The sequence below is a fragment of the Sphaerodactylus townsendi genome, linkage group LG11 (genome assembly GCF_021028975.2).
Source record: "Sphaerodactylus townsendi isolate TG3544 linkage group LG11, MPM_Stown_v2.3, whole genome shotgun sequence".
Taxonomy (NCBI): Eukaryota; Metazoa; Chordata; class Lepidosauria; order Squamata; family Sphaerodactylidae; genus Sphaerodactylus; species Sphaerodactylus townsendi.
The window spans coordinates 14,186,848-14,202,570 of NC_059435.1; the positions used below are offsets into that span (position 1 = coordinate 14,186,848).

General features: G+C 46.2%; 1 protein-coding gene across 1 annotated transcript in view; it reads right to left on the bottom strand.

The window, feature by feature from the left end:
• The window catches only part of TPK1 (thiamin pyrophosphokinase 1), a 303,106-nt gene that overhangs the window by 113,299 nt on the left and 174,084 nt on the right, over nt 1-15,723 (bottom strand). The gene's annotated exons all lie outside the window — the stretch shown is intronic.

The following is a 15,723-nucleotide window of genomic DNA, read 5'->3' on the forward strand; positions in this document are numbered from 1 at the left end:
TCTCTCCACAACAGACACCTTGTGGGGTAGGTGGAGCTGAGAGAATTCTGAGAGAACTGTGACGAGCCCATAGTCACCCAGCAGGCTTCAAATGGAGGTGCAGGGAAAACATACCCAATTCACCAGATTAGATTCTGCTGCTCACGTGCAGGAGTGGGAAATCAAACCTGGTTCTCCAGATTCGAGTTCACTAGCTCTTAACCACTACCCTGCACTGGCTCTTGAACACAATATGCTTCCAGAACCCTCTGCTCCTATTAGTCAGGATATATGCCACAGTATCAAGGTTATTCTAATGGGGTGATAAGAGAGTTCTTCATTTCCTCCTGCATCCTTGGATATAACTAATTCGACCTGAGTTCACACAGTCAATTGGGGCATACAGGTGGTTGGCTCTGTTGAGTGGCATAATGAGCATTCCTACCTTATGCTCCTTTATGACCTAGGTATCCCACGTACCAACCAACCAGGCAGAGGCCTGATCAAAATGGCACTCCTTCCTCAAAACTGTGCGTGTGTGAGCAAGAGATAAGCAAACTGTCCCTCCATGTAATCAGATCTTCAATCATGAAAACATGAACACACAAACCTGACTCACGCTGAACCAGAGAATTGGTCCGTTAACGTCTGGAAGAGGAGAAGAAGAAGAAGAGTTTGGATTTATATCCCCCTTTCTCTCCTGCAGGAGACTCAAAGGGGCTTACAATCTCCTTGCCCTTCCCCTCTCACAACAAACACCCTGTGAGGTAGATGGGGCTGAGAGAGCTCCGAGAAGCTGCGACTAGCCCAAGGTCACCCAGCTGGCGTGTGTGGGAGTGTACAGGCTAATCTGAATTCCCCAGATAAGCCTCCACAGCTCAGGCAGCAGAGCGGGGAATCAAACCCGGTTCCTTCAGATTACATACACGATCTCTTAACCTCCTACTCCACTGCTGCTCCAGTCTGGAAGTCTGGAAGAGGCTCTCAGAGGTGTCAGATAGAGGCCTTTCATGCAAAGAACCACATCTTGCTACGTCAGGCCTCTGGAGATGACAGCCACAGATGCAGGTAAAACGTTAGGAACAAAACCCGCCAGATCACAGCCACACAGCCCAGAAAACCCACAGCAACCAGCCTTTCACGTCATTTGATGCTTTTAACTGGCGATGCCAAGGACTGAACCGGGGACTTTTGGAATGCAGAGTAGATGCTCTATCCCTGAGCCTCCTCTCCCAGAAGGTCCAATTCACAATTGAACTGAGGAAAGACTATGGAAGAAGACAACTGAATCGGTAGAGGCAAGGGACTTGCACCATTCTTCCGCTGTGCTATTTCGCTGTGCTATTTCAGAGCTGATTGTGTAGCCTACCAAAGGGTAGAATTTCCTCAGCAGTTACCTCTCTGTTACCACACACAGAGTTAATGCGCAAGGGCCCCTGTTTGTGTGCTTCGGAACATTAAAGGTTTGTTCATTCACATGTTGTAGCAACATGGCTGCGAACAACAATTGTGTGTAGCGTAAAATGATGAAAGCCAAGAAACGCGTCACACACTTATACGGAGGTTGGTCTTAAACAATGAAATATATAATATATGATTTCTTTTCAATAATTCAACAATTCATGAAATATAAAGAAATAACATTCAAAAAAATGAAATATATAATATATGAATTGGACAATGAACTTTGGTTTCTACATACAAAAAAATTGTGATTATATTACCGGGTGCAAAAAAGACCTATGTCTTAGTTGGCTGAACCATGGATATGGTCGTCTTATTTTTGAATGTTATTTCTTTATATTTCATGAATTGTTGAATTATTGAAAAGAAATCATATATTATATATTTCATTGTTTAAGACCAACCTCCATATAAGTGTGTGATGTGTAGCAACATGGCTGCCTCTTTCTTGCAACTCTTCTTGACACCGTTCCAGACACGTAGGGGTGGCTTCCACAGGAATGCAGGATCAACACTGGACCTTCTTCTCCATTCCGACACCGCAGCAGTGCCAGGAGGATGGATTCCTCATCAAAACAGTGAACAAAGCTGCTCTTCTACAGAAAGAACTCCCCTCCTGAGTGGGACTGCAACCGGTTAAATGCTCTCTTTGTTTAGCCTCATGCGTTAACGGCTAAATTAATCAATCTACCCCCTCGAACAAATACCACATTATCAAATATATAGATGCCATTTTGTGAGTCCTTAATGAAGGTAACAGTTGACTAAGTAACAGACGTCTCATCTATTTTGGGGAAGGTCATCTGAGAATGTGTTTAATCAATCAAGAGAAGGACAGAGATGATTTACGAAAGAAGAAAGGAAGGAAGAAACGGGCCGTCTGCATCACGCATCCTTTCACAGTGGGCATCTCTCTGATGTTCACCTTTTAAATCTGTAAACAGTCTATTAATCAGTTAACCAAATTACTGCTTAGTGCCGCTGTTAAATTCTAGAAGAGTAGCGGTCTTCACGAGGCCAGTGGTGCTAGTGCAGTGGTGGCGAACCTTTGGCACTCCAGATGTTATGGACTACAATTCCCCTCAGCCCCTGCCAGCATGGCCAATTGGCCATTCTGGCAAGGGATGATGGGAATTGTAGTCCATAACATCTGGAGTGCCAAAGGTTCGCCACCACTGTGCTAATGAGACTGAGGAACTGGAGTTGGTGGGCTGAGTTGACACAAGGCCTTTCAGCTTTCAAGCAGATCTAGGACGATGAAATCACTCCGCACGGTAATTAGATCGCAAGTAGCTTCATGCAAAATGGGAACATTCACCTGAATGGTTCTGGGTAGGCGTCAATCAATATACATAGAAAGACTTGAATAATTCACATCAACTTCAGGGCAGGGGCGCGGGGCGCAAGCGTGCCCCGGGCGCAGTTTCCCCCCACTCTGGCCCTGATCCAATCCCATCTCTGTCTTTCCTTTTATTTAACAGCAGAGATGGAAATCCCATGTCTGTAAAGATTGTGAGACAGTCAGTGGTGGGATCCAAAAATTTTAGTAACAGGTTCCCATGGTGGTGGGATTCAAACTGTGGTGTAGCGCCAATGGGGCTGGGCGGGGCATGACGGGGGCGTGGCTGGGCATTCCGGGGGCAGGGCATTCCTGGGCAGGGCTGTGGCAAGGACACCGGTCCTTGGGTGGGAAACGAATGCACGCAGGCGCAGCTGCCACGCACGCCGGTGCACCTCCTGCTAGACTGCTTCAAGTTCTGCGCGCTACTGCTGAGAGGAGGGGTGTAACTAAGGCAAAAATCATGTGGCAAAATCACCAATTAGTAACCCCCTCTCGGCACACACAAATAATTAGTAACCTACTCTCAGGAACCTGTGAGAACCTGCTGGATCCCACCTCTGGGGACAGTGTATTAACCCTTTCCCAGGCACCGTTTCTCATATGAAATCTCTCCCTACCCCAATTTTTCACCCAGCCATTGCCAGCACCAGGTCTGAGCTGGGAGAAACCCTCGAAAAGCACTGGTGCACTGCCAAGAAAAGTGTGGAAAGATAAAGGGCTCAGGTCCCTTTGCTTGGATGCACCGCTGTCGCTTAGAAACAGCCAGCCCACCCACTGCTTAGGAGACAAACAGCAGGAACCTTGAATAAGTACAGGACGTTTCTGCTGAGCAAATCTCCCACGTGGAAGCCATGCAGTAGCAAAAGAGCTTGGGTGGTCGGTCTGCAAACCTGGCCCCAGAACACTCCTAAGGAACGCAAAGATGCCACCTGTTCACTTGTTGCTGAAACAGCGTGTTTTAACTCAGGGGGAAGAACCAAATTCGGCCTCAAGAACCAAAACAAGGGGAAGAACCGAATTCGGCCTCAAGCACACAAATCACCTGGGCAGCCAGCACAGTTTCCACACTATCTCCTTACACTTCCCTCTAGGACTGCTTCATATCTAATCAAATGACGTATTGTTGAAGGCTTTCGTGGCCAGCATCAACCAGCTGTGGTGGGTTTTGAGGGCTTGGGGTTGCGGTCTGGTAGCTTTTGCTCCTAGTGTTTTGCCCGCATCAAAATGCTAGTCATAGGCGTGAGCAAAACGTTAGGGGCAAAAATTACTAGACAACAGCCACACAGCCCAGAAAATCCACAACGGCCAGTCATCAAAAGACCTGTGCAAACGGTCTCATTGCTTTTGAACAGTATGGCTGGGATGGGAAGCCCACCCATCTGGAAGAGTAAGGTGGTAAGGGTCTTCTGCATAGGAGTTGTGGGGAGAGGAAGGGAAAGGAGCTTGTAAGCCACCTTGAGTCTTCTTACGGGAGAGAAAGGTGGGGTATAAATCCAAATTCTTCTTCCTCCTCCTCCTCCTCCTCCTCCTCCTCCTCCTCCTCCTCCTCCTCTTCTTCTTCTTCTTCTACTTCTTCGTCTTCCTTTGTGCACCACAGCAGCCACAAGGAAGCAGATCAACCTCAGTTTGAGCCTAGACCCAGCATCATTATGCATGTGACCCTTCCAGGAACTGCAGTCTGGGTCAGCTCAACAGAGGCATGTAACAGAAGAAGCCAATCGGGGAAACTGACAAGAGCTCTGTGTAGCAAGCGAGGAAAAAGATACATTTCAGCTGGCAACTCTTGCGTTCTCCAAGGGAGCGCAAAATGCCAAAATGGTTCTTTTTATAATGTCCTAAAGATGTTATGTTTATGCTGCACGGAATCTACCAATATCTGAACTCATAGAAATACAGAGAGAGAGAGAGAGAGAGAGAGAGAGAGAGATCTTAGTCAATACACACGCACAAAGAATGTTGAAAATTCTCCCGGAATTCAGTGCTTGCATGCTAGAATGAAAAACCTAGCAAGCAGTGCAGTGCAAAGGAACAGAAGTGCGATGAAGGATAGTGACTTTTCTGGTTTCCAATTGGATGAAGCCATGTAAGGGTCACAGACATTACGATATTATGGGTGATACCACACGCTGAGAAGGGACATTATTAAGAATGAAGCCAACTTGCATGGGACACAGAGTCAGAAGTGCCGCCGGTTTCATTCATTTTGTAATCCTGCTGTGGTTGAACCAGTGATCGATTCATTGGTATGTACAGGTGTTAATTCAAAACACAAAGTGGTGCTCACTTATCTGCAGGGGAAGAACCCACTGTGCCTTTACATTACATCTACTGACGGGAACACTTGTTATGGGGAATAAAAAAGTAAGCACAAGAAATCCTTTTAAAATATGCTGTTTTTTGACACTCTTCAAGAAACCCTTTAAACCTTGCTGAAATTTTTTTGTCCCCCTCAAGTTGATATCTCAAATTGTGTTGCTGGTTACAGTATATCCCACAATTATAGTGGATTTTGAGAAGGATTTTGAGAACAGTTCCCATACAGCCGTACAATCCCCATGACCTCATGCATTTCCAAGAGGCCTCTGGCACATTCACAGTTTATCCTGCTTAAATACTGTACATGAAAGAGTCTCTCTCTCTCTCTCTCTCTCTCTCTCTCTCTCTCTCTCCTTTCCTCTCTTTCAGGTTTTCCTCAATTTCAAGAGGTACAAGTGGCTTTCCCTCTATGAATTTCACGTGCTTAGCCCTGGAAGACTATGCCTTTAATGCAAATGACAGAACAATTGATCAAAATACTGAGCTACTAGCGGAATTATTGACTCTGTGATAAGATATGCAGTGACCTAAATATAATGAGCTTTTAAAAGAAAATAAGGAAGTTCTTGTTGGTAGTTAACATTCTGACAGCGCAGTCAGAATTGTTTTACTGGGAAGGTGATGGATCTAGGAAATTATGAAAATGCAAAATCTATGTCCAGGTATGCAGGTCTTTCGGGATTAAAGGAAAGATTATCGAATGACCACCAGCGTGCTCGGACTACTGAAACGACGGCAAATGCAAAACAAAACGGTGGCGTCCATTTGCTAATTAATTGCAAACAAGTAGAATTGTACGATTTTTCTTGTAAAATTTAGCAACTAGGCAGACACAGCTATCGTCTACCCTTGACCAAAGAACAGTATGTTCCAGAGGTGGGATCCAGCAGGTTCTCATCAGTTCCCGAGAGTGGGTTACTAATTATTTGTGTGTGCTGAGAGGGGGTTACTAATTGGGTCTGCTTTTCCCTTAGAAATTCCATTAGGTCCAAAAATCATCAAGTCCTGTTGTTTCCTATGTGGTTGGTTAGCAAAACGGGATAATTCTCCCTGTTGGGCTGGCTGTTTTAAAAACATGTTTTAGAAATATGGTAAAGTTCCTTGTTTAAGGAAAGTATCCTTCTTTTGATTTCTAGAAACAAAATTAAGTATTTGAAAATATTAAGTATTTGACAGGCAGTCAATTAGAGGAGAAGTAGTTGTTTCTGTTGGCAGTAGACGATTGGACTTGCTATAATGAGTTTAAATTATGGACAGAAAGATACCAGCTGGAAATTAGGAAAAAAATTTTTTACAGTAAGAGTTTTTTACAGTAGCAGAGAAATTATTAATGCCCCGCCCCCGGAATGCCAGGCCACATTGTACCCCGCCCAGTCCCATTGGCGCTACGCCACTGTTTGAATCCCACCACCATGGGAACCTGTTACTAAAAATGTTGGATCCCACCACTGGTACATTCCTTCAATCTGGGATGGTCGTCCTCTTCCACCGAGCGTGCAGCTTTGGGAGGAACGCACATGGAGCAGTGAGGGAGGCAGGGGATAGCTGCCTAGCCAGCCAAATCAACCCTGGGAATCAATGGAGTGACAGATGTCACAGCTAAATCGCCCTCACATAATTGTGACCATAATTATTTGGTCTGTTTTATATACCAGTAAAGGTTTTCTGTCTGTCAAGTAGGTACATGATGGAGTCTGGTAGACCAATGTGTAAGATGGTATATAGAACAAGGTTCAAAAGCTAAACTGAAAAGCTAAATTCAGACGGTTCAAAGGTTAAACTGAAAGACAGTCCAGATCCCTTCGATGAGGGTGTTCCTGACAGAGTAAACAGTTTAACAGCGAAAGGTGCATTACCGAAGTAGGATAAGTGCGGCTGCAACAGGCTTGGCACGGCAGAAGAAACAACATGACACCATAAAGTGGTTTCACTTCCAAAGAAGACTTTATCTTTAGGTGCAGGTTATTTACAGTGTAGACAGTATCAGTAAACAGTTGGGCAACATGCTCTGCAGCAACTCAGAAATCCCTATACACAGAACAGTGGAACATGCTCTACCTATATACTTCTGCTAACCAATCACAGTAAAGGTCAGTGATCAGGAATAACTGGTTCTGTACAGTTGCATCAGGTTCTGCCTAGTGTTTCTGTATGACAGGTGCTGTCACCTAGATCACATTGATCTGTCTGCTCACAAGATGCACACCACATAAATTTTATTCCCAGACAGTTACCAGGAGGACAGGATTCCCCAATGGCTGGCTCCTGGAGGGCCTGCCAGGAGACAGCACTGCTGGGGATAGATTGTTGGTCCATCCCAGAAGGGAGAGCAGAGAAGGACCACACAGGAAGACCAATGCTGCAACAGTTCCCCTCTCTGTTTATAATATCACTCAAGATGCCCAGCAAAGAAGGAACATTCCCCTCACTCCTCCTAACCCACCAGCACCAGACTACATCAAATGGTGCTTTTCCAGTCCTTACTCAGCATTTGTGGTTCATCCCTCTGCCCTAGTTCCACTTCCACCTCACATTTAGGAGTTCCCCCGTGCCAACCAGCTTGGGTTGCCAGCCTCCAGACCACACAGAGCAGCTCCAAGACCAAAAACACACACAAAGAAAAGAAAATCTACAACATACACCCAGTTTCTTCTTCCTCGAATATTTACCCTACATACAAAAACTAAACAAACGCTAAAAACAAAGACAGCAAAACAAACGTAAAGGTGGCAAAGAGAAATCTGGGAGTTCAGCTTCCCAGATTTAATTGCTTTTTTCTTAACCTTGGTTGGAAATACCAAATATTAGTTGTCAGTTCAGGGAAGCTTGTCTGCCATGATTGATCTTCTCACCAAGGGACACCCGATAAGCCTCCCAGGAGAGGCCGGATTCCCCAGAACACAGTTTGAAAAGCCCTGCTTTGGAGGACAGCTTAATCAAAACTCACAGCATCCCCTTCCTGAAGTCCACAGGAAAGTCGCTCGAATAAAAAAACAGAAGCTTGCAAAGAAGTGGCAACTTAAAACCGATGGTCGCTCTCACGAAAATAAAAGCATGCCAGGAGATTTATTCCGAAGATTTTCGAAGCAAAAGAAGAAGAGCCTGCGATGGCATCATTAATTGAGTAAGGATAATCTCTTGTCCCTAAAAATAGCCGCCGCTTCAGAGTCTGCCTCTGTGATAAATTAGACACTGCGAGGAAAAATGCTCTCCTATATTGATTTTGGCTCTCTTGTTCCCCAGGGTTCAAGCTTGCAAGTTTCGTGGTATCTTCTCTGCTTTCCTCCTCTCCCAGCCTCCTGGTTTCTTAAAATGAGGTAGCCCTCCCTGCCCCACCAAACAAAGGCAAAAAGGCCACCAAGAACCCAGAGAGCTCCTTTGCACATGACAAAGGCGCACTCATGATGTCTTTGACGTGCACATCTAAAAAAGACAATGGCATGCATCATGCAGGTTATTGGGGTGGGGGGTGGAGGAGAGGGGGTGGCCCACGTGGCTGCAGCTTCCTGCCCGATTTCCACGTGGTGGCAAACTTGCATTTGCCAAAGAAAAGTAGGGGTGTCAGCTTGTAAAAGAGCTCCTAGTGGATTAATCAATCAAACGTACACATGAATAAAACAGAAGTTTTGGAGGGGGGGAAACCACATTTTCTTTGCTTCAGTGTATCAGCAACACATTATTGCTTTCAAAAGGTCAGGAATGCAACGACCACACACGAATACCCGAAGCTGTATGATACTAGCTTTGTTCTACAGTGAACACGCACACAATCTCTATACAGTATACACAATCTCTCTTTGCACGTGTTAAATAATTCTCATGCAACGTTCAACAACGTACAGCTGAAAGTGTAATTCAGGGGTAGGGAATCTGCGGCTCGAGAGCCGCATGTGGCTCTTCTGCCCTTGCACTGACTGGCCACCGGGCAGCGCTGGCCCCATCCTTGCCCACCCTGCAGGCAGCAGGGCAGGTGCACCAACTGCCCATGGCTGGCTGGGCTGTGCCGCGGGCTTCCCCTTTCGCCCGCCCCATTGGAGCAGGGAGGGCGCTTTCCCGGCGGTCAGTGAGGTTGAGCTGCTGGCCCCATTCTTGCCCGCCCTGCAGGCAGCAGGGCGGATGCATCCATGCGCTTCTCAGAATGAGTGGAGTAAAAGGTAAAAAAAATCCAATATATACAGTGTTATCTTTATTTTAAATGTCAAGAATTATTTGCGGCTCCAAGTGCTTTCTTTTCCCGTGGAAAACAGGTCCAAATGGCTCTTTGAGTGTTAAAGGTTCCCTACCCCTGGTGTAATTGAAGCCACACATTTATCCAGGAATAGGTCCTCCGTTTCATTTATAAAGTGAATGCGTATTGGCTTGCTCTTAGAAACAGATGTACACAAAATGATGCAGGATGTACACGCATTCTGTGAACACGTGTACTGGGCTAATAAATGACAGCATTGGTCCATCAAGAATCACCTGGATTTCCACAACTAGGACTAGGGCCTTTTTAGCTCTGGCCCCTGCCTGGTGTCAAATGAGACCCGGGCCCTATGGGATTCAACTCGCTTCTACGAGGCCTGCAAGATGGAGCTGTTCCAGCAGGCGGGTGGTTGAGGCAGCAATAGTTAAGTAGATAAGCTGGCCTCCGCACCTTCTCTCCCCTCCCCTCCCATTCATCTCCATTTCATTCCTTTTTAACCTTGTCCTCCCCGACTTTTTCTTCCCTCCCTGTACCTCCACTCTTCGGAGGTTCTTGTAGCTCTGAGTGGATGTCGGCCATTGTTTACCATCCCTGAGAACCAACTCACCACTGAAAGTACTGTTATATAGTAGGTATATTTGAATGCAATTAAATTTAGATTGTATATATATATATATACACCAGTGGCAAAGCTGCAACAGGCTGGGGGGGGAGGCCATGCCCTGGGTGCGTGCCATAGGGGTCATGTGGCGGGGCGAGGGCGGGGTGAGGGTGTGGGAGGCAGGCACGGGGCAGAGGGTGCACGTGGGCAGGTCGTGCCCCGGGCGCAGTTCCCTCTCTCTCCATCCCTGAATTACACACAAACATATAGTGATGTTTGAAGCTGCTTTGAGCTCAGTGCGGCTGTGGGAGAGTGGAGTATAAATGGAAGTGCATTGAAGTGAAGAAATACTCAAATACTGGCTCCCCAGGATTTCAGGCCCAGATCTTTCACATCACCTGTAGCCTCATCCACGTTCCCTCTAAGCTGTGCAGCAGCGCAGCCACGCAGGCACCCTATTGGTGCCGCACAGGTTGGGCGGTTGTCCAGCAGGGGGAGCTCTTGTTGTGGCTCACTTCTGTGCCATGTGCTTCCACACAATCCTGTGGAAGCCTCAGAGGGACCGCTGGCCCTGATCCTTTTAACTGGAGATCCAGAGGAGTGAATCTGAGACCTTTTGCATGCCGAGCAGATGCTCTACCGCTGAGCCAACAGCACAACCCTGAACAGCCATTCCACACGCTGCAGTTCAAACTTGTTGCCTGGATCCTAACTGCTGGCAATAAGAACTTTTGCCAGTGGACTATTTTTTCTTCTGGTTTCTTCTTTGATTTTCTCCCCCTTTCAACCATATATGGTCCCCAAGTCGGTTCACTGTACACTTTGTAAACAAAACGATGGTAGCAAACCATGCCTACACTTTTTAAACAGAGCAATCCATCCCTCTGCATTGGAGTACCAGGTGGGGCAGAGCGCTTCATGGCAGGGTAGCTATGTGCCTTTAAAAACGAGAGTCAAAATCTGTCATCCTGATTAATCTGAGGCGGTATATTAAATCAAATAAACAACAACAACAACGTATTGTCGAAGGCTTTCACGGCCGGAATCACTTGGGTGCTGTGTGGTTTCCAGACCAGCATGGCTCCTGACGTTTCGCCTGCATCTGTGGCTGGCATCTTCAGATCCTCTGAAGATGCCAGCCACAGATGCAGACGAAACGTCAGGAGAGAATGCTGCTAGAACACGGCCATACAGCCCGGAAACCACACAGCACCCAAACAACAACAACAACAACAACAACTGGAAATCACCTCTATGGCCCAAGTTAGCCCAGTCTCACCAGATCTTGGAAACTAAGAAGGATCAGCCTTGGGTAGTACTTGAATGGGAGATCCTCTATGACGTCCACAGCTTTCTAAACAGTGACAGGTGACAGCAAATCACCTCTGAGTGTCTCTTGCCTTGAAAACCCTATGGAGTCACCGTATGTTGGCTGCAACTTGGCCGCCCTTCCCACCACCACCAATCAACTAAACACTGCAGCCATAGGAAGAGACAGTGTGTGAATCAGTCCAAGATAATACCCTAGATAATAGCGGATAGGAAGAGAAGGGGTGTATACTGATGGGGAGGGGTATAGAGTGTCAGACTAGAATCTGGGAGGCCCAGGTATGAATCTCCACTCTGCCATGAAAATTTGCAGGGTGACCTTGGGCCACTGGAACAGACTCAGACTAACCTACCTCACATGGTTGTTGTGAGGATATAATGGAGGGAAAGATAATGACATAAGGCACTTTGGCTCCCAATGAGGAGAAAGAAAAGGTGGAAGAAGGAGAAGAAGAAGAGGAGGAGGAGGAGGAGGAGGAGTTTGGATTTATATATCGTATCGTATATCATGTATTTATAGACCACCCTTCCCTGAAAGGCTCAGGGTGGTGCACAACAGCTTAACAACACTAGTAATTATAACATCATACAGCAACCTCAAAACACAATATGAAAGCAGAATCAATAAACATAGCATAATAATATAGCATCGAAGTATAAGCATTATAAACAACAGTAAGCAGAACATTATAAGAACATATCACTGTAACAACAATAATAATAATCTCTCCTGTAAGGAGAGAAAGGTGGCTTACAATCTCCTTTCCTCTCCCCACAACAGACCCCTTGTGAGGCAGGTGGGGCTGAGAGAATTCCAAAGAACTGTGACTAGCCCAAGGTCACCCAGCAGGAATGTAGGAGTATGGAAACACATCTGGTTCACCAGATAAGCCTCCACCACTCACGTGGAGGAGTGGGGAATCAAACCCGGTTCTCCAGATTAAAATCCACCTGCTCTTAACCACCATGCTGGCGTAAATACCCTTTCCCCCCAAAAAACAAACAAAAACCATAGCAACAACAGAAAATGATGATGATGCTACTGCAGTTAAAAACTCACAGTGCCGCCCTAAGCAGGTCTAGTCAGAATCCCACTCAAGTCTGTTCAGTGGGGCCTACTCCCACAACGACACTGTCATTTTTGAAGTTATATGTGACTGCAGATGGGTGAAGAAGTGAGAAACAGAACTGTTCATAAACTGAAGTGTACCTATTGTACAGCAGACGTGACAAATGAGCAGCAAGTGGAGGATTTATTTAAACAGTTTTGCTCCGCTTTGCTGAAACATAGAGATATTACTCGGTCATATTAGCATTTTAGATGCGGCCGCAGCCACCGCACGGAACAACAACGAATCAATTCCTGAGACAGAAATTGCTAAATGCATTGGCAGAGCGAGAATGAAGTTCGGATGAATGTCGTGTAGTATTTATAACGGATTTCCTCATTTCCAACTATATGTCTACCTTAACTGTGCCTACTGACAACGACGGTGAGGAATGGAAGGGGGAACAATGAATGTGAGATATAAAAAACGCCATCTCGAAAGATAATTAAATCCGTAAGCAATAATCAGCTGAAAATAAGGTCTTGAGAGGCGAAAGGTAATTTGACTCTGAAAGGCCGGGTAAGGGGCATGACTGATATTAGAAGCAGGAAAAAGCCCTTAGCAGAGGACAGAAATAATTATTTTCTTCCTCTCTTGAAGTGGTGTAGTGGTTAAGAGCAGGATCTGGAGGAGTCAGGTTTGATTCCCTGCTTTGCCACTTGAGCTGTGGAGGCTTATCTGGGGAATACAGATTAGCCTGTGCACTCCCACACACCCCAGCTGGGTGACCTTGGGCTAGTCACAGTTCTTCAGAGCTCTCTCAGCCCCACTTACCTCACAGGGTGTTTGTTGTGAGGGCAGAAGGGAAAGGAGTTTGTAAGCCCCTTTGAGTCTCCTTCATATTAAAAGGAAGGATAAGAGGTTAACACAGTTCTGAAGATGGGAGAGCTACTTCAATTGCCTGGAAAGCATTCACTCTTGAGTGAACTTCTGACCACCCCACATCACCACAGAGTAACACAACAGCAACAAAAACCCTTATTGGTATACTAAAATAGATTATTATAAAAAAGAATATAATTAAGTGGCGGAAGAAATAATTATGCGTTAATAATTTGAAAAGAATGAGTAGACAGGTCAAGGTGCTATTCCTATAACAACTGATTATCAAGTTGTTGATAAAATCTTAATAAGCTCTAAGCTTTGCAACAGAGTACACAAATTTGCCAACTTTCTCTGTAACTTCCTGAGAGACATTATCCAATAAGTACGCAATCTTTTGATGTTCAGAGAGGCCTCCTTTGTTAGCGAGTAAATCAGATTATGTCTAAGAGACTAACAGAAAGGGCAGTTCAAAAAGACATGAGGGTCAGAGTCAATTTGATACAACTTCCATGCACAAAGCCTTTGGTGTTAGGGAGTTTTTGATTGTCTCTCCTTGGTCACAGCTGAGGGGAAAACATTACCCCTTGCCAAAGTGAGAGCTAGGCAGTGAGAATTGTTTGTCTTTATAAACATGTTTTATGATAGAAAGGGCTATAGATTACAATGACCACAGATTTTACCTGTAAGTCCTTGCCATGGAAGGGATGGCATGCAAGGGAGGGGGAGGGAGAGGGGCCCGGCATTTGGTCATGGCCCACCCACCCTAGCAGAGGGAGGAGGAGGGGAGGGAGGGGTGGCATGCAAGGGAGGGTAGGGGAGGGAGGGTGGTATGCAAGGGAGGAAGAGGGAGGAGAGGGAGTGAGGCGTGGCCTGCAAGGGAGGGGGAGGGAGAGAGGAGAGGGAGGGGTGGCATGCAAGGGAGGGGAGGGAGGGGTGGCATGCAAAGGAAGTAAAGGGAGGGAGTGAGGGGTGGCATGCAAGGGAGGGGAGGGGGAGGGGCCTGGCATCTGGACATGGGCCACCCACCCTAATGGAGGGAGGGGGAGAGGAGGGGTGGCATGAAAGGGAGGGGAGGGAGGGGTCCGGCATCTGGACATGGGCCACCCACCCTAATGGAAGGAGGGGGAGGGAGTGAAGTGTGGCTTGCAAGGGAGGGGAGGGGTTTGGGCTGTGTTAGCTGCTACAAGTAATTGGCTGTTTTAGATAGACTAAGGGGTAACCCCAGAAATAAGGGGGAGCAAGATTCGTTCACGGCGCTAATCAGGTATTGACGTTCCTGGTTGATTAGCCTTTGCTTCAGGGCATGATAGATTTCATTAAATGTAAGCATCTTAAGTGCATTGATGGAGTATCCTAGTGCTAGGATTTTCCTTTCGACCAAACTGTTCCAGGCATTAAATTGTGGATCGATAAGGACCTGGAGACAGGAGACCCTCAGCCTTAAAGCAAATGCGAAGCCAGAATTTAAATGTTACAAGTCAAGCTCTTGTTTCCAGAAGATTTCGGCCAGTACTGCGTCGGGAACAGAATGGGGGAAGCCCAGAATCTTATAGAGAAAATCCGATTGCACTTGTTCAATTGATCTGTTCCAAGCCCCTATCCAAAATGGCACTCCATACAATAGTTGTTGGACAACCTTCATATTGAAGGTTTTGAGTGCTGCAGGGACATACTGGTGGCCTTTGTTGTAATAAAAGCGGAGTAGCACCTTGGAGATGTTTTTACTAGTGGCAATTGCTATTTTGCGGTGGAATGCACAGCCCAATTTGTAATGGAAACACTTAGGCCCCTTCCACACATGCAGAATAATACACTTTCGATGCACTTTCAATGCACTGGATGCACTTTCAATGCACTGGAAGCTGGATTTTATTGGGGTGCTGTGTGGTTTCCGGGCTGTATGGCCGTGTTCTAGCAGCATTCTCTCCTGATGTTTCGCCTGCATCTGTGGCTGGCATCTTCAGAGGAAGATGCCAGCCACCGATGCAGGCGAAACATCAGGAGAGAATGCTGCTAGAACACGGCCATACAGCTTGGAAACCACACAGCACCCCAGTGATTCCGGCCGTGAAAGCCTTCGACAATACACTGGATTTTATTGTTCGCAATAGCAAAATCCACTTGCCAACAATTGTGAAAGTGGACTGAAAGTGCATGTGCGGAAGGGACCAGAGAGACACATCAATATTTATTTTATTTTATTCAGATATTTACATCCAGTTTTTCCCCGCAACGGGAATCCAAAGCAGCACACAGTGTCATTCTCCCTTCCTACATTTCATGCAGAGGCTTTGCTCCATACATGAACAGGGGAACAGTGAACACAAAACTAAAACTGGCATTTTAATGCTGACGTGGTTTTAATTATATTACGGATTTTTAATTTGATTCTATAACCATTCCTGAGCCTGGCTATAATCAGGAAAGGACAGGATAAAAATCTGATAAAATATATAAAACCTGGAAAAAATGGAGGACAACCCAGAAAGACAGGGGTGAACTGAAGGCCAAAATGGTCTGGGAAAAGGACCACTTCCCCTCATGCCACCATGCCCCCCTCCCTCATCAA